At 39.1% G+C, this 19,705-nt stretch overlaps 1 protein-coding gene across 4 annotated transcripts in view; it reads left to right on the forward strand.

Annotated features, from left to right (window-relative positions):
* LOC122001443 (shewanella-like protein phosphatase 1) overlaps window positions 1-13,306 on the forward strand; it is an 86,157-nt gene extending 72,851 nt beyond the window's left edge. For 2 of the 4 annotated variants that reach the window (XR_006117370.1, XM_042556187.1), the window contains one exon: window positions 13,163-13,306. The gene's annotated coding sequence lies outside the window, so the exon portion shown is untranslated. Of the gene's footprint in view, window positions 1-6,348; window positions 6,541-13,162 lie in introns of those variants that run through there. The other 2 variants (XR_006117371.1, XM_042556186.1) reach the window with 1 other exon arrangement.
* Window positions 13,307-19,705: the final 6,399 nt, after the last annotated feature.

Here is a 19,705-nt window from a genome sequence, read left to right on the forward strand (position 1 = left end):
CAAAGGGACAATGTTCTAAAGAATTGAGTTACCGACACAATAATAAGGATAGAGTTTGAAGATAGTGAGACATAATGCGCTTGTGACTAACGAGTTTTTTTAATTAGCTGGTACCATATTTCTAACATAGGTTGATTAATTCTGAGATGATCGGTCTGATTCCATAGAAATTTTCTAACGATTATTAGAATAAATTGGGAAGCACTCGCACCGGACGCTATCAATCCAACGTTCTTAAGTCAACTATCTATTAAGAGAAATTCATCTGTTAATTCGTCAAAGTTAATTTATCTTTAGATGTTTGAGAAATTAAGAGGTGTTGCCATTATACCATTGTCCCGGGGATGACTAAGAACAAACTTACTACATACAACAGTTGCATCACAATTATCATGCCATCTCATGTAATATATGTTGATGGAAATTGTTGATGTCGATAATATAGGTTTGGTCTGGTCAGTCAATTCGTTGATAAGGTGATGGTTTGAATTGGTGGAGCTTTGGTATGACGATATGAATTTAGTTCTTTTTATATTCTCAATCTCTTGTCATCACTGTCTTAGTCTTACCGGTTAGTCTTGACACACTCGTTCAGAAAAATTTATCTCTTCGAATAAGAGATTTAAAGTTAATTGCCTTCTAAAATACGACTTGCCATTCAAAATAGGAACACAGTCAATTTTAAGACTAGATTGACCTTCAAAACCATCGACTATTTATAGGGTTGAAGGGATAGGTGAAGGTAGGGATGACAATTTCATCCGAATCCGATGGAGAATTCGACATCCGACCCGAATGGAGGAGGGTATGGAGGAACTATCAATATTCGATACTCGACTCGAATACCCGATTAAATAATATATATATATATATATATATATATATATATATTAAAGAAAATTTTTTTTTTTTAAAATCAAGTTATTATTTTTTTTTGATATTAGTAGGAGACTATATAGATGTTTAATTTATTTTTTAAATTATATATATATTTTTTAATAGGATGTTAATTTTAATATATTTTTGTTGAATAATAATAGTTCGATAGAAAGAAGAAAAATTATACGTATAGAATATATCCGATCCTTTAATGGGTATGTGTATATCCATCGGATATCCTATATCCGATGGGTATGAGCACGGAGGATATAGAATCTCATCCGAATTCGACCCATTACCATCTCTAGTGAAGGGGTGAAAATATTAATTGATTTAATTAATTAATTAATTAATTATCTTTTAATTTTCGCAATCGACAATTTCAATTTCAGTCGCAGAGTAATAATAATAAATAAATAAATCAATCAATTAATCATTAATTAATATTTTGCTGGCGTCGCACAGATTAATTAATCTTTTAATTAACCAGCTAATTAATCTCAATTAATTAATTAAATACGGCTGGTATCAATCTTAATTTTTAAATTTATTTTGTAGCAAAATTAATTTCGATCAATTCTTCATCACCCCTTAAATGATTCTAGGCAAATTAACATTCATGAGTATATTCACGCATGCTTATGTATTCACTGATATGAATCTAGCTCGTGCGTCAGTCAATACTTTTATTTGATCATAATAATTAACCCATTATTATTCTAATAATGTTAGATATTAATTTTTTTATTTACTTGTGAGAATATAATTCATGTTTACTGAATATTTATTGGTTATGACAATAATTTTTTAATAATCCTGAATGAAAATTATGAATAAATTTAATGCTCAAATAAGAGTTCTAGTAGCAGACTATTACATTTGGAGATGTTGTTTGTGGCTTTAAATTAGAATGGTCAGATAGGCCAATCTGTGACAGGGCAGGCTGATCATTTGGTGAGATAGGAAGGGTCGTTATCTTAGTGGGTTGAAAAATTTCTAATTCAATCTATTCATTTGGAGAAATAATCTACTGCTACAAGTAAGAATCGTCTCTGTTCCGGTGCCATGGGGAAAGATCTTATAATATCCATGCCTCATTGATCGAATGAGCAGGAGACTATTGCAGTTTTTAATGTGTCCGTCAGGTGGTGGGTCAGATTCTGATGTTTTTGACAGGACAAGCAGGTGTTCACCAGTCGCTGTGCATCCCTTGCAGAGTGGGCCAGAAATACCCGGCCTACAACACTTTCCGGGCCAACATTCTTCCTCCAACATGACTCCCACAACTTTCTTGATGTATTTCCCGCAGAGCATATTCCACCTCCACTCCTACGCATTTAAGCAATGGTATGGAGAAAGCTCGCTTGTACAGTTGATCCCTGATCAGGGTGTACATATAAACCCGTTTCCTAACCAACTTGGTTCTTCCAGATCATCTGGCAGGACACCCCGCTGCAGATTACTAATCATCGGAGCCCTCCAGTCGATTACCTCCTCAATGTTGTTCTATAAATCTATTTGAGCTATTAAGAAGGTCTGAGCTACCGACCTGTCTAGTACCCACATGGTCAGGGAGCTAGTCATTTTGGTTAATTCATCGGTCCATTGGTTATATGCCTGGGAATCTTAGTTACTGTGACCTTAAAGTCCTCCTTCATTTTCTCATATGCTTCTCGGTACACTTGTAATTTATCACTGTTAACCTCGAAGTTGCCTGCCACTTGCTGAGCTACAAGCTAAGAATCCGAATATATAATGACTCGAGCAGCACCGACATGTCGAGCTGTTTGCAGTCCTGCTAATAGAGCCTCATATTCTGCTTCATTATTGGTGGTCCTGAAATTTAATCGGACGACCAATTGTAAGATATCTTCTTGAGGGGATATCAGAAGGATTCTCACTTCGCTTCCTTGTTGGGTGGACGACCCATCTACATAAACCTTCCAAATTTCCCTAGAATTTGCTTGATGAACCTTCGTAAAAAAATCGGCCAATGCCTGAGCTTTGATTGCTGTGCGAGGTTGGTACTGTAGGTCGTACTCCCCTAGCTCGGTTGCCCATTTGATGAGCCGTCCTGCCACCTCCACGTTAGTGAGAGTCTTACCCATGGTGCTATTGGTCAGGACTGTAACGGGATGTGTCAAGAAATAGAGTCTTAAGCGGCGAGCCATGAGTACCAATCCGTAGACTAACTTTTCTAGGGTCGTGTATCTAGACTCGGGCCCTTTCAATAAATGACTGAAGAAGTACATTTGCCGTTATACATCTTCTTGCTCCTTGACCAACACTGTGTAACACCCACGAATTTCTATAAGTACATGAGTAATTATTTCCACTAGAACTCAGAAATAAGAGAAGGAGAAAGAAAAAGAAAAAAAGAAGAAAATAAAATAATGATATATAATAATAAGATAAGAGGAGAAGGTTAAGGATTGAACCTTGAACCTCTCACAAACAATGGAGAAAGATTTATGGCATGATCACCACTAGGATAGAGAGTAACATATGGATAGGAAGAGATGAAAATGTTAGTTAAAGGAGAGAAAAAGAAAATAAAGCAAGAAGCAAGAGAAAACCAAATTTGCTTACCTCTTTTTCCTCTTGGTTAAGAGAAGGAATAAGAAGAAGACAAGTTGCCTTCCTCACTTCTCCCTCTTCTCATTTTCGTGAGAACCAAGGGAAGTGACATGAGAGAGTTAAGAAAGGGAGTAAATGAAGGCATAAATTCCCCTCATGGTGAATAAATAGAAAAATGAGAAAGTAAATCTCTTATTTTCTCCTTCTTCCTCCTCCTTCCTCCTTTTCTCTTCTTCACCGAAACTAAGAGGTCTTCCCTCTCCTTGATCCGAACAGTAGGACAAGTTTCTTCTCCAAGAAAACTAATTTTCAAGAAGAAGTCTTCAAGTTCTAGCCCTTCCAAGCAAAGAAAACCAAAGGAGACACGAGAAGAAGAAGCTCCTTCCTTGCTTAACTCCTAGGATATTCTTCTCTTAAGAAAGAAAAACCACAAGCGAAAGGATGTAAGTTCCCCTCACCTGTGGTACAATAGCTCTACGATTGTCATGTAAATATATTGCTAGAAAAAAACCTATGTTTGTTTCATGAGGGTTTCGGCCAAAACAAAAATAAGAAAGGTTTTAAGAACTTGAAAACCAACTAGGTAAGTTCATGATGTTTCCTATGATATGTAATTGATGATAAGGGGGTTAGACTAATATTTTCATGCTGGAATGTTTTGTTAGAACATAAGTTTATGGGCTTAGACTTTCGGCCAAGAAAGAACAAAAGAACTAGAAAAAAAACTCTAGACCTAAAACAAAACATGTTCTCTTATCCTTATGATATGTACCTTATGGAAGATGGTGTTGTTGATGTTTTTCCCACTTGTATGTTAATTTAAACTTGATTCCATCTTCATGAACTTTCAGCTATGATAAAGTTGAGGGTCTAAAAGGGCTTAAAACCTAAAAGTTTAGCATGTTATGATTTTCATAAGACAAGATAGGAAGCTAATATGACATGCCATGATCTTAGGTTAAATTGAACTATAATTTTTATGTATATTATGTTTCGGCCATGTTAAGACTTGAACCCTAGGAAAGTTTAAATCAAGCCTAAGATACTTATGATCTTCTTGAAGAAAAGATATGAAGTAAACTAATGTTCTTATGTTGCTTGAAACTTGAACTTGCTTAGTCTACAACTTTCGGCCACTCTTGGTTCTTTGACCTAAGATGCTCAAAATTCTAAACTAAGTGGTCTATGTTATTCCTTAAAATGAATGCTAGGAAATTCTTATGGTCTTCATGCTATTATGCCACTAGAAACCTAATTTCCATGCTTAATAAGATTCGGCGACATTAGGTTAAAAAGTTTGAGAAGCTGGACACTTAGACTAAAAAGTACTTATGGTGTTTGTCATGATATGTATTGGAATATTGGTATGAAGTTCAATCTTTTTATGTTACATGTAACCTAGAAACATGTTGCTAGGGTTTCGGCCATGTTGGGGTTAAAGGCTTAGAGAACTTAGAACCTAAATCAAACATGCTCAAGTTGTTTCTCATGAAATGTGATGTGACAATTGTTAGGGTTTTCATGCTTGTATGATGTTTATAGCCAAAATAAAGGCTTAATGGGTTTCGGCCATGTTATGAAAAAGGAAACTAGAAAGCTTGGAACCTATACCTAACATGCTTAAGATATTCCTTATGTTCTAAGAAATGATAAATGTTTAAGGTTCACTTGTTCTTTTTGTTGTTTGCTAACCCAAACCATCTTACATGTTTCGGTCACCCCTTGTTACTAGGGTTAGAGACCTAATTAGATTCTCCCATGAACTTCACATGCGATGCTTTATGATATGTTAAGAGTATGACATGCTGTGATGTCAATTTATGTATGCTAGGTCAAATTTTATGATATGCTATGTACTTAAGTTCATGATATGCTGTGTGCTCAGTTTCATGATATGCTATGTATTTACTTTCATGATATGCTGTGTGCTAAATTTTATGATATGTTATGGGCTTATTTTCATGATATGCTGTGTGCTCAAAGTCATGATATGCTATGTGCTTAACTTCATGATATGCTGTGTGCTCAAATTCATGATATACTATGTGCCTAAACTCATGATATGCTATGTGCTCAAATTCATGATATGATATATGCTGTGTGCTTAAACTCATGATAGGTTGTATGCTTAATTATGCATGTGTTCATGATATGCTGTGTGCTCAAAATCATGATATGCTGTGTGCTCAAATATACATGCATTAAGCTATGCCTAAAAGAGTTGCTTCCCTATAAGTGGGATCAAGAGCTCTCTTTATGATATGAATATGACATGAGTAATATGGACTATGTAAATATGACATGCTATTTTACTTTTAAGGCTTGTACCAAGGGTGGGCTCCATAAGCGTCCCGGGGTCGATGGACTAAGAAACGGGCCTCGTTAGGGATGAGCTCCTAAGTGCCCCTAGGTCGATGGACTAAGAAACGGGCCTAGTATATGTATGCCTTGTAGGGTTCAAGACTTGCTACGTTGAACCTACTAGTACGCGCGCATTTATGTACGTGGTACAAGCCGGGATCCCCTCTTATGTTGAGATTATGTTTAAGTATCTATGCTATACGTTTGAAAAAAAAAAAGAAAAAAAAAGACATAATGCATATGTTCCATGATGTATGTTTAAGAGTTCACCCTGCATATACCTTAGGAATAAACCATGATAATTATGATGATCATGTTATGATATGCCATGCTACCTTGTGTTTATGCCATGATTATGCCATGATATCTATGATGATGCTTATGACATGTATGATGATCAGGTATGTTATGCCATGATACCTTATGCTATGATGTATGTTTTATGATTGATGACATACTATACGGTTTCTGTGAGTAGGAAAGGAACTTACTGAGCCATGAGTGCTCACAGCTTACTTTCTTGTACTACAGATAAGGGCAAAGGATGGATGAACTAGGAGAGCAGCAGGAGGGGCTAGCAGGATGTGTGTGGCAGTGACTGGCTAAAGAAGAGACCTACTTTTTGTTTAATGGAAATTATGCCTAGTTTATATAGGACTCTATGACATTTTATCATGTTTACTCTATATGTCTTGAAATAATGTTAAGTAAGACATGTGGACTCTATGTTTCAAAAAAAATTTACAAGTAAGACTTCCGCTGTAATAAGTTATTAAGTTGATAAGTATGGTAAGTAACCCCCGTCGCCTTAGCAGGAGGGGCGGGGCGTTACAGTTTGGTATCAGAGTCATGTTAGCCTCTCACTACACACATGTCAAGCCTTCCTCCTGCCGCTCCAAGTAAGAATTTATATGTTTAAGTTAAATTCTTTTATTATGATACTTTAATATTATGCATGTTTACTTATTCTGTTTGATTATGATAGTCACAAGTTTAGGATAGGAATGCATGCTGGTAGAGTAAGAATGATAACGACCTTATGTTAAATTGGATAGAAATAATGATAATTTATTGTCATTAAATGAAGATAAGCATGGCTAGGAGACGCACTGCTCGAGCTGACGAGACAGCGACTCCACCGGATCTGACCCAGGTAGTTACTGATCTCTAGCGTCAGATCGCGGAGCAACAACAATTGATTACAACTTTAATGGGTCAGCAAGGAAATCCTGCCACCCCGCCAGTGAATCAGAACGCAGCGCCAGTTATTCCAGTAGTTGCACCAGTACCACCGATAGCCCCTATTCCGGTGGTCCGACAGGAGACCTACTTGATACAGTGGCTACGGCTGAAGCCGGAGAATTTCTCAGGTACTTGCGAACCATGGGACGCCCAGGCCTAGTTCAAGACAGTGGAAAGTATAGTAGAATTGCTGGACTGGCCCGTGTCCGAAAAGATCAAATGTGTATCATTCTGTTTCTCTGGAGACGCAAGGATGTGGTGGGAAAGAGTGAAGGCAAAGAGACAGATTAATCTAATGACCTGGACGGACTTCGAGACAGAGTTCCTTGAGGAATTCTTCCATATGTAAGTAACGAACCGACACTATGATGAATTCACCAAATTTCGGCAAGGTGACCTATCAGTGAACGAGGCAGTGAAACGCTTCAACCGATTGGCACGCTTATGTCCAGAGTTGGTTCGCACGGAAAGGGAAAGGGTCAGACTGATGCTGAAAATGCTCCGACCTGAGATAGCACTGAACGTAGCTGGCGGAGTTAATAGACCATAGACTACAGAGGAACTAATCAGCAGTGCCCTGATCACGGAGCACTATCAGAAAGCAATGAACGAGAATAAGAGCCAGTCCCGAACAGACGAACAAAGATCCTCAGGCAGCAAAAAAAACTAGAAGGGGACCTCTACCGGAAAAAGGAAGCAATGGGACAATGCTAAAGGTGACCCAACGAATAAGCAACCGAGATACCCCAGTGCACTATTTGCGGAAAGCTACATTTCGGAGTATGTCACAAGGGTTCAAGGAGGTGCTATAATTGCGGAGGGGAAGGACATCTAGCCAGAGACTGCACCAACCGGGTTCAAGCACCACCCCAGCAGAATAACCAGAACAGGAGTGTTCCCTCACAACTACATCAAATGCAAGGTACAATAGAAGGGACTTCCATCAACCAAGGAAGATTGGAAGCTCCACTAACTACAACGGACGCCAGGGTTTTCTCGCTCACTAAGGGGGATGTGGCAAACGCCTCTACCGTCGTTACAGGTCAGCTGCCTATTTTCAGTCAGTATGTTTTAGTATTATCCGATACGGGGGCGACACACTCGTTCGTCTCGGCATCGTTTACCAAGAGACTAGACATACCACCCCAGACACTGGATATCACGTTCTTAACAACCCTACCGTCCGGAGAAGTTATGCCATCAGATCATATGCTGTGGGATGTACCTATCCGGATCGCAGACAGGGAACTTTACAGTGATCTGATAATACTTGATATGCGGGACTATGACATTATATTAGGCATGGATTTCCTGAGCAAGTACGGTGCCTCAATCGAGTGCCGTAAGAAGAAGGTAGTTTTCCGACCTGAAGCTGAACCAATGTTTGAATTCATCGGAGAATCTGGGAAGGAAATTACAGGATTCTTATCAGCTATAAAGGCACAGAGAATGTTAGACGAAGGGTGTGCTGGATTTCTAGTACACGTGATTGATGCAAGACAAACCGGGAGCCAGAAACTAGAAGAGGTCAGAGTAGTATGCAACTATCCGGAAGTATTTCCGGATAAACTACTAGGATTAGCACCCGATAGAGAAATAGAATTTACAATTGAACTAGTTCCGGGTACTAAACCAATCTCTAAAGCACCTTACCGGATGACACCAACCGAATTAAAGGAACTTCAAGAACAGCTACAGGAGTTACTCGACAAGGGACTTATTCGCCCTAGTCACTCTCCATGGGGTGCTCCGGTACTGTTTGTGAAAAAGAAGGATGGATCTATGCGAATGTGTATAGACTGTCGAGTGCTGAACAACGCAACAATTAAGAACAGATACCCTCTTCCACGAATCGACGATTTGTTCGACCAATTGAAGGGAGCAACTGTTTTCTTGAAGATTGACCTAAGGTCCGACTATCATCAAGTGAAAGTAAAACAAGATGATATACCCAAGACAGTCTTCCGAACAAGATACGGACACTATGAGTTCGTAGTTATGCCCTTCGGAGTAACAAATGCCCCTGCGGTATTCATGGATTTGATGAATCGGGTATTTGCATCATATCTTGATAAATGTGTGATAGTCTTCATTGACGATATCCTCATCTACTCAAGAACCCAGGAGGAACATGCTGAACATCTGAATATTGTACTACAGATTCTCCGAGAGAAACAACTGTATGCAAAATTTTCCATGTGCGAGTTCTGGTTAGATCAAGTAGTATTCCTGGGTCATGTCATCTCCAAAAATGGAGTCATGGTAGACCCAAGCAAGATCGAAGCCGTAAGTAACTGGGACAGACCAAAGAATGCCAGCGAAATCAGAAGTTTTCTGGGATTAGCAGGCTACTACAGGAAGTTTGTAGAAGATTTTTCAAAAGTTGCAGCCCCTATGACGGATCTTACCAAGAAAAACAAAAAGTACGAATGGACGGATGACTGTGAGAAGAGTTTTACGGAATTGAAACGGAGACTGACCAGTGCTCCGATCCTCACTCTTCCGGAAAGTAACAAAGGCTTTGATATGTATAGCGATGCTTCCTTACTAGGACTTGGAGCCGTACTCATGCAAGAGGGCAAAGTCATCGCCTATACCTCAAGACAACTCAAAGTGCACGAAAAGAATTATCCCGTTCATGATTTAGAACTAGCAGCGGTGGTCTTCGCACTAAAAACATGGAGACATTATTTATATGGAACCCAGTGCAAAATTTATACAGACCATCAGAGCCTGAAGTATTTCTTCACACAGAAAGACCTAAATATGAGACAACGCAGATGGCTCGAGCTAGTCAAGGACTATGATTGTGAAATCTTTTATCATCCGGGAAGAGCGAACAAGATAGCCGATGCACTCAGTAGGAAGTCCGACACCACTTGACATCGTTATTCTAAGTTCGAGGATGAACTTTCTATGAGTTATGGGGTACTGTAACACCCACGAATTTCTATAAGTACATGAGTAATTATTTCCACTAAAACTCAGAAATAAGAGAAGGAGAAAGAAAAAAAAAGAAGAAAATAAAATAATGATATATATTAATAAGATAAGAGGAGAAGGTCAAGGATTGAACCTTGAACCTCTCACAAACAATGGAGAAAGATTTATGGCATGATCACCACTAGGATAGATAGTAACATATGGATAGGAAGAGATGAAAATGTTAGTTAAAGGAGAGAAAAATAAAATAAAGCAAGAAGCAAGAGAAAACCAAATTTGCTTACCTCTTTTTCCTCTTGATTAAGAGAAGGAACAAGAAGAAGACAAGTTGCCTTCCTCACTTCTCCCTCTTCTCATTTTCGTGAGAACCAAGGGAAGTGACATGGGAGAGTTAAGAAAGGGAGTAAATGAAGGCATAAATTCCCCTCATGGTGAATAAATAGAAAAATGAGAAAGTAAATCCCTCATTTTCTCCTTCTTCCTCCTCCTTCTTCCTTTTCTCTTCTTCACCGAAACTAAGAGGTCTTCCCTCTCCTTGATTCGAACACTAGGACAAGTTTCTTCTCTAAGAAAACTAATTTTCAAGAAGAAGTCTTCAAGTTCTAGCCCTTCCAAGCAAAGGAAACCAAAGGAGACACGAGAAGAAGAAGCTCCTTCCTTGCTTAACTCCTAGGATATTCTTCTCTTAAGAAAGAAAAACCACAAGCGAAAGGATGTAAGTTCCCCTCACTTGTGGTACAATAGCTCTACGATTGTCATGTAAATATATTGCTAGAAAAAAACCTATGTTTGTTTCATGAGGGTTTCGGCCAAAACAAAAATAAGAAAGGTTTTAAGAACTTGAAAACCAACTAGGTAAGTTCATGATGTTTCCTATGATATGTAATTGATGATAAGGGGGTTAGACTAATATTTTCATGCTGGAATGTTTTGTTAGAACATAAGTTTATGGGCTTAGACTTTCGGTCAAGAAAGAACAAAAGAACTAGAAAAAAAACTCTAGACCTAAAACAAAACATGTTCTCTTATCCTTATGATATGTACCTTATGGAAGATGGTGTTGTTGATGTTTTTCCCACTTGTATGTTAATTTAAACTTGATTCCATCTTCATGAACTTTCGGCTATGATAAAGTTGAGGGCCTAAAAGGGCTTAAAACCTAAAAGTTTAGCATGCTATGATTTTCGTAAGACAAGATAGGAAGCTAATATGATATGCCATGATCTTAGGTTAAATTGAACTATAATTTTTATGTATATTATGTTTCGGCCATGTTAAGACTTGAACCCTAGGAAAGTTTAAATCAAGCCTAAGATACTTATGATCTTCTTGAAGAAAAGATATGAAGTAAACTAATATTCTTATGTTGCTTGAAACTTGAACTTGCTTAGTTTACAACTTTCGGCCACACTTGGTTCTTTGATCTAGGATGCTCAAAATTCTAAACTAAGTGGTCCATGTTATTCCTTGAAATGAATGCTAGGAAATTCTTATGGTCTTCATGCTATTATGCCACTAGAAACCTAATTTCCATGCTTAACAAGATTCGGCCACATTAGGTTAAAAAGTTTGAGAGGCTTGACACTTAGACTAAAAAGTACTTATGGTGTTTGTCATGATATGTATTGGAATATTGGTATGAAGTTCAATCTTTTTATGTTACATGTAACCTAGAAACATGTTGCTAGGGTTTCGGCCATGTTGGGGTTAAAGGCTTAGAGAACTTAGAACCTAAATCAAACATGCTCAAGTTGTTTCTCATGAAATGTGATGTGACAATTGTTAGGGTTTTCATGCTTGTATGATGTTTATAGCCAAAATAAAGGCTTAATGGGTTTCGGCCATGTTATGAAAAAGGAAACTAGAAAGCTTGGAACCTATACCTAATATGCTTAAGATATTCCTTATGTTTTAAGAAATGATAAATGTTTAAGGTTCACTTGTTCTTTTTGTTGTTTGCTAACCCAAACTATCTTACATGTTTCGGCCACCCCTTGTTACTAGGGTTAGAGACTTAATCAGATTCTCCCATGAACTTCACATGCGATGCTTTATGATATGTTAAGAGTATGACATGCTGTGATGTCTATTTATGTATGCTAGGTCAAATTTCATGATATGCTATGTACTTAAGTTCATGATATGCTGTGTGCTCAGTTTCATGATATGCTATGTATTTACTTTCATGATATGCTGTGTGCTAAATTTCATGATATGTTATGGGCTTATTTTCATGATATGCTGTGTGCTCAAAGTCATGATATGCTATGTGCTTAACTTCATGATATGCTGTGTGCTCAAATTCATGATGTACTATGTGCCTAAACTCATGATATGCTATGTGCTCAAATTCATGATATGCTATATGTTGTGTGCTTAAACTCATGATAGGTTGTATGCTTAATTATGCATGTGTTCATGATATGCTGTGTGCTCAAAATCATGATATGCTGTGTGCTCAAATATACATGCATTAAGCTATGCCTAAAAGAGTTGCTTCCCTATAAGTGGGATTAAGAGCACTCTTCATGATATGAATATGACATGAGTAATATGGACTATGTAAATATGACATGCTATTTTACTTTTAAGGCTTGTACCAAGGGTGGGCTCCATAAGCGCCCCGGGGTCGATGGACTAAGAAACAGGTCTCGTTAGGGATGGGCTCCTAAGTGCCCCTAGGTCGATGGACTAAGAAACGGGCCTAGTATATGTATGCCTTGTAGGGTTCAAGACTTGCTACCTTGAACCTACTAGGACGCGCATTTATGTACGTGGTACAAGCCGGGATCCCCTCTTATGTTGAGATTATGTTTAAGTATCTATGCTATACGTTTGAAAAAAAAAAAGAAAAAAAAACATAATGCATATGTTCCATGATGTATGTTTAAGAGTTCACCCTGCATATACCTTAGGAATAAACCATGATAATTATGATGATCATGTTATGATATGCCATGCTACCTTGTGTTTATGCCATGATTATGCCATGATATCTATGATGATGCTTATGACATGTATGATGATCAGGTATGTTATGCCATGATACCTTATGCTATGATGTATGTTTTATGATTGATGACATACTATACGGTTTCTGTGAGTAGGAAAGGAACTTACTGAGCCATGAGTGCTCACAGCTTACTTTCTTGTACCACAGATAAGGGCAAAGGATGAATGAACTAGGAGAGCAGCAGGAGGGGCTAGCAGGATGTGTGTGGCAGTGACTGGCTAAAGAAGAGACCTGTTTTTTTTTAATGGAAATTATGCCTAGTTTATATAGGACTCTATGACATTTTATCATGTTTACTCTATATGTCTTGAAATAATGTTAAGTAAGACATGTGGACTCTATGTTTCAAAAAAAATTTACAAGTAAGACTTCCACTGTAATAAGTTATTAAATTGATAAGTATGGTAAGTAACCCCCGTCGCCTTAGCAGGAGGGGCGGGGCATTACACACTGCCCCCACGACCTTAAGGGTGGCTGACAAATACACCCAAAGCGGCTCTCCCACCATAGATTTAAATAAAGAGGGTAAGGTCTCTAGGTGCTTCTTTAGTTTTTCAAAGGCCTGATTGCACTCTTTATCCCACTGAAACTTGGCCGTCCTTCTGAGCACTTTGAAGAAGGGTAGCACTCGATTTGTCGACCGGGATATGAACTTGGATAGGGCGGTTATCCGGCCTACTAGTTTCTAGGCTTCCTTCAGGTTTTGAGAGGCCTTCATGTCTCGAAGTGCACGCACTTTCTGTTAGGTTTTTCGGGCCGCAAAAACCGCATTTTCGCGTCGCGGAAACCCCGAATCACCCATGCCACTGGATTTCGTGCGAAGGATAGATTTCAAAAATACGAGTACGAGTTTCAAACTATGATCTACAGTAGTTCTACAAAGGAAAAACATTTTATACCTTTGAAGTGTGCCCTCGCAAATCCCGCTCGTCCAATGGTACGCCAGATCTCTAAGTTGTCAACGTAGACAACTCTCTAGTGATATCCACACGAACAAGAAGTGTTCTCTAACACTCAAGGATGGAGAAGAGAGCACCACAAGTGTGCTAGCACTCTCTAGGGCTCTCGGGTAGGATTGGAAGAAGAAGAAAGGAAAAGAAGAGAACACACTCCTCTAAAATCTCTATGTGACTTTCACTAACCTTTCTTCTTTCTTCTTGGATTAGATTCACTCTCCTTTCTTCTCCCTTGCTTGAAACCCACGACCAAGAGAAGAGAATGAGTAAGAAGAGAGCTTAGGAGGAGGAAGATCACTTGAATGAGAGTTACACTTGCAAAATGAAACTCTTTTCATCTAATTAAGTGGTTTGTAACCTCCATGGGATACCAAGAGTCACAACTCTTGGTAACTCCCATGAGGTGACACTTCACTTAAGTAATCATGATGATGTGGAGCATTATCATTGGTCCACTTAATGCCAACTCACCAATGAGGTGGCATAAAGTCAAGTCAAACTTGACTCTTCATCTTCCTCTCAAGTCAAGTCAAACTTGACTTAATCTCTCTCATGGTTGATCTAATCCAACCATTTAATTCAAGCCAATTTAATATAATGAATCTAATTCATTTAATTAAATTGATTCAATGAGTCATAATCTAAATTAGACTCATTGAACACATGAATCAACTTGAGCCCAACTCAATTAGCCCAATTAGGATTACTCTTAATCCAATTTGATTCATCAAATGAATCTAATTCTCTTGGTTCATCATATGAACCTAATCTCCATCCACTTGTTCTTTGTGTGTGACCCAATATGTTCTTGTAACGTTGGCAATGCACCTAAACTCATTTAGAAACGTAAGTAATGAGCGGTATCTAGCAATACATCATTACTACCCAAGTTATAAGAATGTTGAGATCCAACATCACCTTGTGACTACTAATTGTGGCTCCTCACAATATATGACAAGTGTCCTTCTATCCTTGAGACCTAGATTGATCAATGTGAGGCATACACCGTGTCATCCTCTAATCAATCTAAATCTTGAACTCCAAGTAGACTCACTCAATCAAATGAGCTCAATATCTCATATTGACTCATTTGGGCATGGCCATGCACTTCATGGTCTCACTCTATCAAGAATACCGATGTCTCTCCCGTCATATAGGAGGGATAGATCCCATCTACATCACTCACATCCCTCCGCATAATTTGTTACATACCCAGTAATCGCCTTTATAGTCCACCCAATTATGGGTGACGTTTGACGAAACTAAAGTACATAACTCCTTATGTAGGGAACCATGGTGACTTCAGGTCTAAGGACTAGTAGTCATACTAATAGCTACATGAGAAAGTATATGACACTCATATAACGATCCATGATACTTTCTCATGGCGGGTCATATAGTATACATTCTCTAATGCATACCCATGTGTCAATTTGATATCTCTATATCCATGACTTGTGAGATCAAGTCATCGAGTTGACCTACATGCTAGTCTTATTGCATTAATATTGTCCCTGAATGTTAATACTCGACTAAGAATGATTAAAAGTAATGTTCCCTATATCATCTCACTATCGATTCAACCAATCGATTGATATAGGTAAGAACCTTCTACTCAAGGACGTTATTATACTTAGTTTATTTGGCACCAATACAAGTAAGTATAATAACCAAAAATCAAATGTCTTTATTTATATAGAATATGATACAACAAGTCCAAAATACAATCATCAAATGATTGGCTCTAGGGCTCTAGCTAACAATCTCCCACTTGCACTAGTGCCAATCAGTGTAGGCTCTAAGCCCCAATGACCTAGTGTGACCATCATGCTTCCTCTGTGCCAAAGCCTTGGTCAAGGGATCTGCGACGTTAGCCTCTGTAGGTACTCTGCAAATCTTCACATCTCGATGATCTCTCGAATGAGATGGAAGCACCGTAGTATGTGTTTGGTCCGCTGGTGTGAGCGAGGTTCCTTTGCCTGTGCTATAGCTCCATTGTTGTCACAATAGAGCTCAATGGGGTCAGCAATGCTAGGAACTACCCCAAGCTCAGTAATGAACTTGCGGATCCAAACTGTCTCCTTTGCTGCTTCTGATACAGCAATATACTCGGCCTCTGTTGTAGAATCAGCGACTGTCTCCTGCTTCAAACTCTTCCAGCTCACAGCACCACCATTCAAGCAAAACACGAACCCAGACTGCGATCTATAATCATCCTGGTCAGTTTGGAAACTGGCATCACTGTAACCCTTTACAGCTAGCTCGTCATCGCCTCCATATATCAAGAAATATTCTTTAGTCCTTCTCAAGTACTTAAGAATATTCTTGACTGCTATCCAGTGACTTTCACCTGGATCTGACTGGTATCTGCTCGTCATGCTCAAAGCATACGAGACATCAGGACGAGTACATAGCATGGCATACATGATAGATCCTATGGCTGAAGCATAAGGGATCTGATCCATGCGGTCTGTCTCCCCTCTAGAAGAGGGACTTTAAGTCTTCGAAAGACTCACACCATGTGACATCGGTGAAATCCCTTCTTGTTCTGCATGGCAAACCGAAGGAGTACCTTGTCAATGTATGTACTCGACTTAGGCCAAACAATCTCTTAGATCTATCTCTATAGATCTATATCCCTAGAATCGGGATGCCTCACCTAAGTCCTTCATTGAGAAGCAACTCCCTAGCCGGTCTTGACAGAAGCATAGGATGTCCTTCCCAATGAGCGATGTCATCCACATAAAATATGAGGAAGACAACATGTTTTCTACAACCTTCTTGTGACACAAGGTTCATCTTCGTTCTTGATGAAATCAAACTGTTCATTGCATCATCGAATCGAAGATTCCGACCAGTAGCTTGCTTTAGTCCATAAATGGACCTATGCAACGGATACTCTGCTAGTATTTTGTGGATCTACAAAACCCTCGGGTTGTGTCATGTACACATCCTCGAGTAGGTTTCCATTCGGAAACGCAGTTTTGACGTCCATCTCCCAGATCTCATAGTAGGCTGCGATAGCAAGCATGATCCGAATGGACTTAAACATCGCTACTAGAGAAAGGTTTCATCATAGTCAATACCATGAATATGCTTGAAACCTTTAGCTACCCAGCGACCCTTATAGATAAGTCCATCCGTGTCGGTCTTTCTCTTAAAGACCCACTTGCACCCAATGGGTTTTACCCTTCAGTGGATCAACCAAAGTCCATACTTGGTTGGTGTACATGGATTCTATCTCGGATCTCATGACCTCTAGTCATTTCTGAATCTGGTCTCATCCTGATAGGTGGTAGGCTCATCATCTATGAGCACAACGTCATCATGGTCGGACAAGAGAAATGAGTATCTCTCGGGCTGACGACGTACCTATCGACTGCGAAGAGGTATGTCTACTTGAACTGGTTGTTGTTCCTCAACTCTTTGTGGAACAACATCATCCACAACACTTTGTGGTTCCAGTTCAATTTCCATCGAGGCATCAGTGCTATTGTTCGCATCTTGAACTTCTTCAAGATCGAACGCGCTCCCACTAGTCTTTCTAGAAACAAAGTCCCTTTCTAGAAAGACCCCAGTCTATGCCACAACTACCTTGTGCTAACTGGGAATGTAGAAATAATATCCCTTAGTTTCCTTGGGATATCCAATAAAGTAGCACTTGTCGGATTTGGGTCCTAACTTGTCTAAGACTTGACATCGAACGTAAGCCTCACAACCCCAAATCCTCATGAAAGACACCTGGGCATCTCTCCCAGTCAATATCCTATATGGTGTCTTTATCACGGCCTTGGATGGAACTCGGTTGAGTATAAAAGCTGCTGTGTCTAGAGCATAGCCCCAAAGGTATGTCGGAAGATCTGTGTGACTCATCATCGATCGTACCATATCTAATAGGGTACGATTCCTCCTTTCGGATACACCATTCCACTGTGGTGTTCCAGGAGGAGTGAGTTGGGATAGAATCTCACACTCAGCTAGATAGTCAAGGAACTCATGGCTAAGGTATTCTCCACCTCGATCGGATCGAAGTATCTTAATACTCTTGCCAAGCTGGTTCTGTACTTCATTCTTGAATTCTTTGAACTTTTCAAAGGATTCAGACTTATGTGTCATCAAGTACACATAACCATATCTACTGAAGTCATCAGTAAATGTGATGAAGTACCTATAACCGCCTCTAGCAGCGACATTGAAAGGGTCACATACATCACTATGTATGAGTCCTAACAAATCAGTCGCTCTTTCGCTATGCCCTCTAAAGGGAGTCTTGGTCATCTTGCCTCGTAGGCATGACTCGCATAGCTCATATGATTCTAAATCAAATGAGTCCAGCAAACCATCCTTATGGAGCTGGGATAAGCGCTTGTCATTTATATGACTTAAGTGACAGTGCCAGAGGTAGGTTTGGTTCATGTCATTTGACTTGAACCTCTTGGTATTTATGTTATAAATAGGGCTCTCAAGGTCTAGAATATAGAGTCCGTTCATCAGAGGTGCACTACAATAGAACATTTCGTTTAAATAGACGGAACAATATTTGTTCTTTATTATAAACGAAAAACCTTTCTTGTCCAAACAAAAAACAGATATAATGTTCTTTGTTAAGGCAGACACATAACAACAATCATCTAATTCTTGTACAAGCTCAGAGGGCAGAGATAGATGGTAAGTTTCTACAGCAATAGCAGCAACCCGTGCTCCATTGCCTACTCGTAGGTCTATCTCACCCTTCGTCAATGCCCTGCTATTTCTCAGCGCTTGTACATTATTACAAATGTGCGAAGCACATCCGGTATCTAATACCCACGATTAAGAAATAGAGAGGTTGACTTCTATAACATGTATACCTGAAGTAGAAATCTTATTTCTCTTCTTCGTAAGGTCTTCCAAGTATTCTTTGGAGTTCCTCTTCCAGTGCCTTGCTTGTCCTTGATATAGGTGACAAAGATGTTCAATCATATCGTAAGCGCCCATCAACTCATATTGCTTCTGAAACTCAGAGTTCATGGTCGTGAGCATAAGACAGGACACATCTAATGCGTTATCTTGATGCTTCTCGTAAGCATCTCGGTCTGCTCGCGTAGCAGTGGCAGGAGGAGCCTCCGGAATGGGCTCTTCCAGAACGTACAGTTTACGTTCTTGGGTGAGAACTATTCTCAGATTCCTGTACCAGTCCAGGAAATTTGCTCCGTTGAGCTTGTCCTTCTTAAGGACAGAACGCAGAGAGAAGATGTTCGTGTTTGACGTCATGACAATTCTACAACAGAATTAAATGCAGAAATAATTATCATATTCTTAATCATTTAATTAGGCCTTTAACTAAATGATGCTCCCACTGAATTCTATAATTCATGTGGGACAAGATCCACATCATACTAACCCTTGAGTTAGCTTTGGCTAATACGCCCAAGACTTAGTATGATCGGTAGGTAACGATTACCAATTACATCTCTATGCAACTCTTGTTTATAGGATCAAGATCCGCATTGATATTAAAACTCGAGTTAGCTTTGGCTAATACGTCCGAGAGTTAATATAAACGTGATTTTGACCTACCTTTCCAACCGTTGGAAGAATGCCTATAGTTGTACTCGATCCAACCGAGTAAACTAAGAATACTCAATCTAATTGAGTTGTACTCACCCATGCGTTGATAGGCGGGACCAAGATTGTCCCTCCGTACCCTACCAAGATAGTATGTGTTGCTATGCTTTGGCAGATTCAACAACAA

The sequence above is a fragment of the Zingiber officinale genome, chromosome 7A, assembly GCF_018446385.1.
Source record: "Zingiber officinale cultivar Zhangliang chromosome 7A, Zo_v1.1, whole genome shotgun sequence".
NCBI classification, from domain to species: Eukaryota; Viridiplantae; Streptophyta; class Magnoliopsida; order Zingiberales; family Zingiberaceae; genus Zingiber; species Zingiber officinale.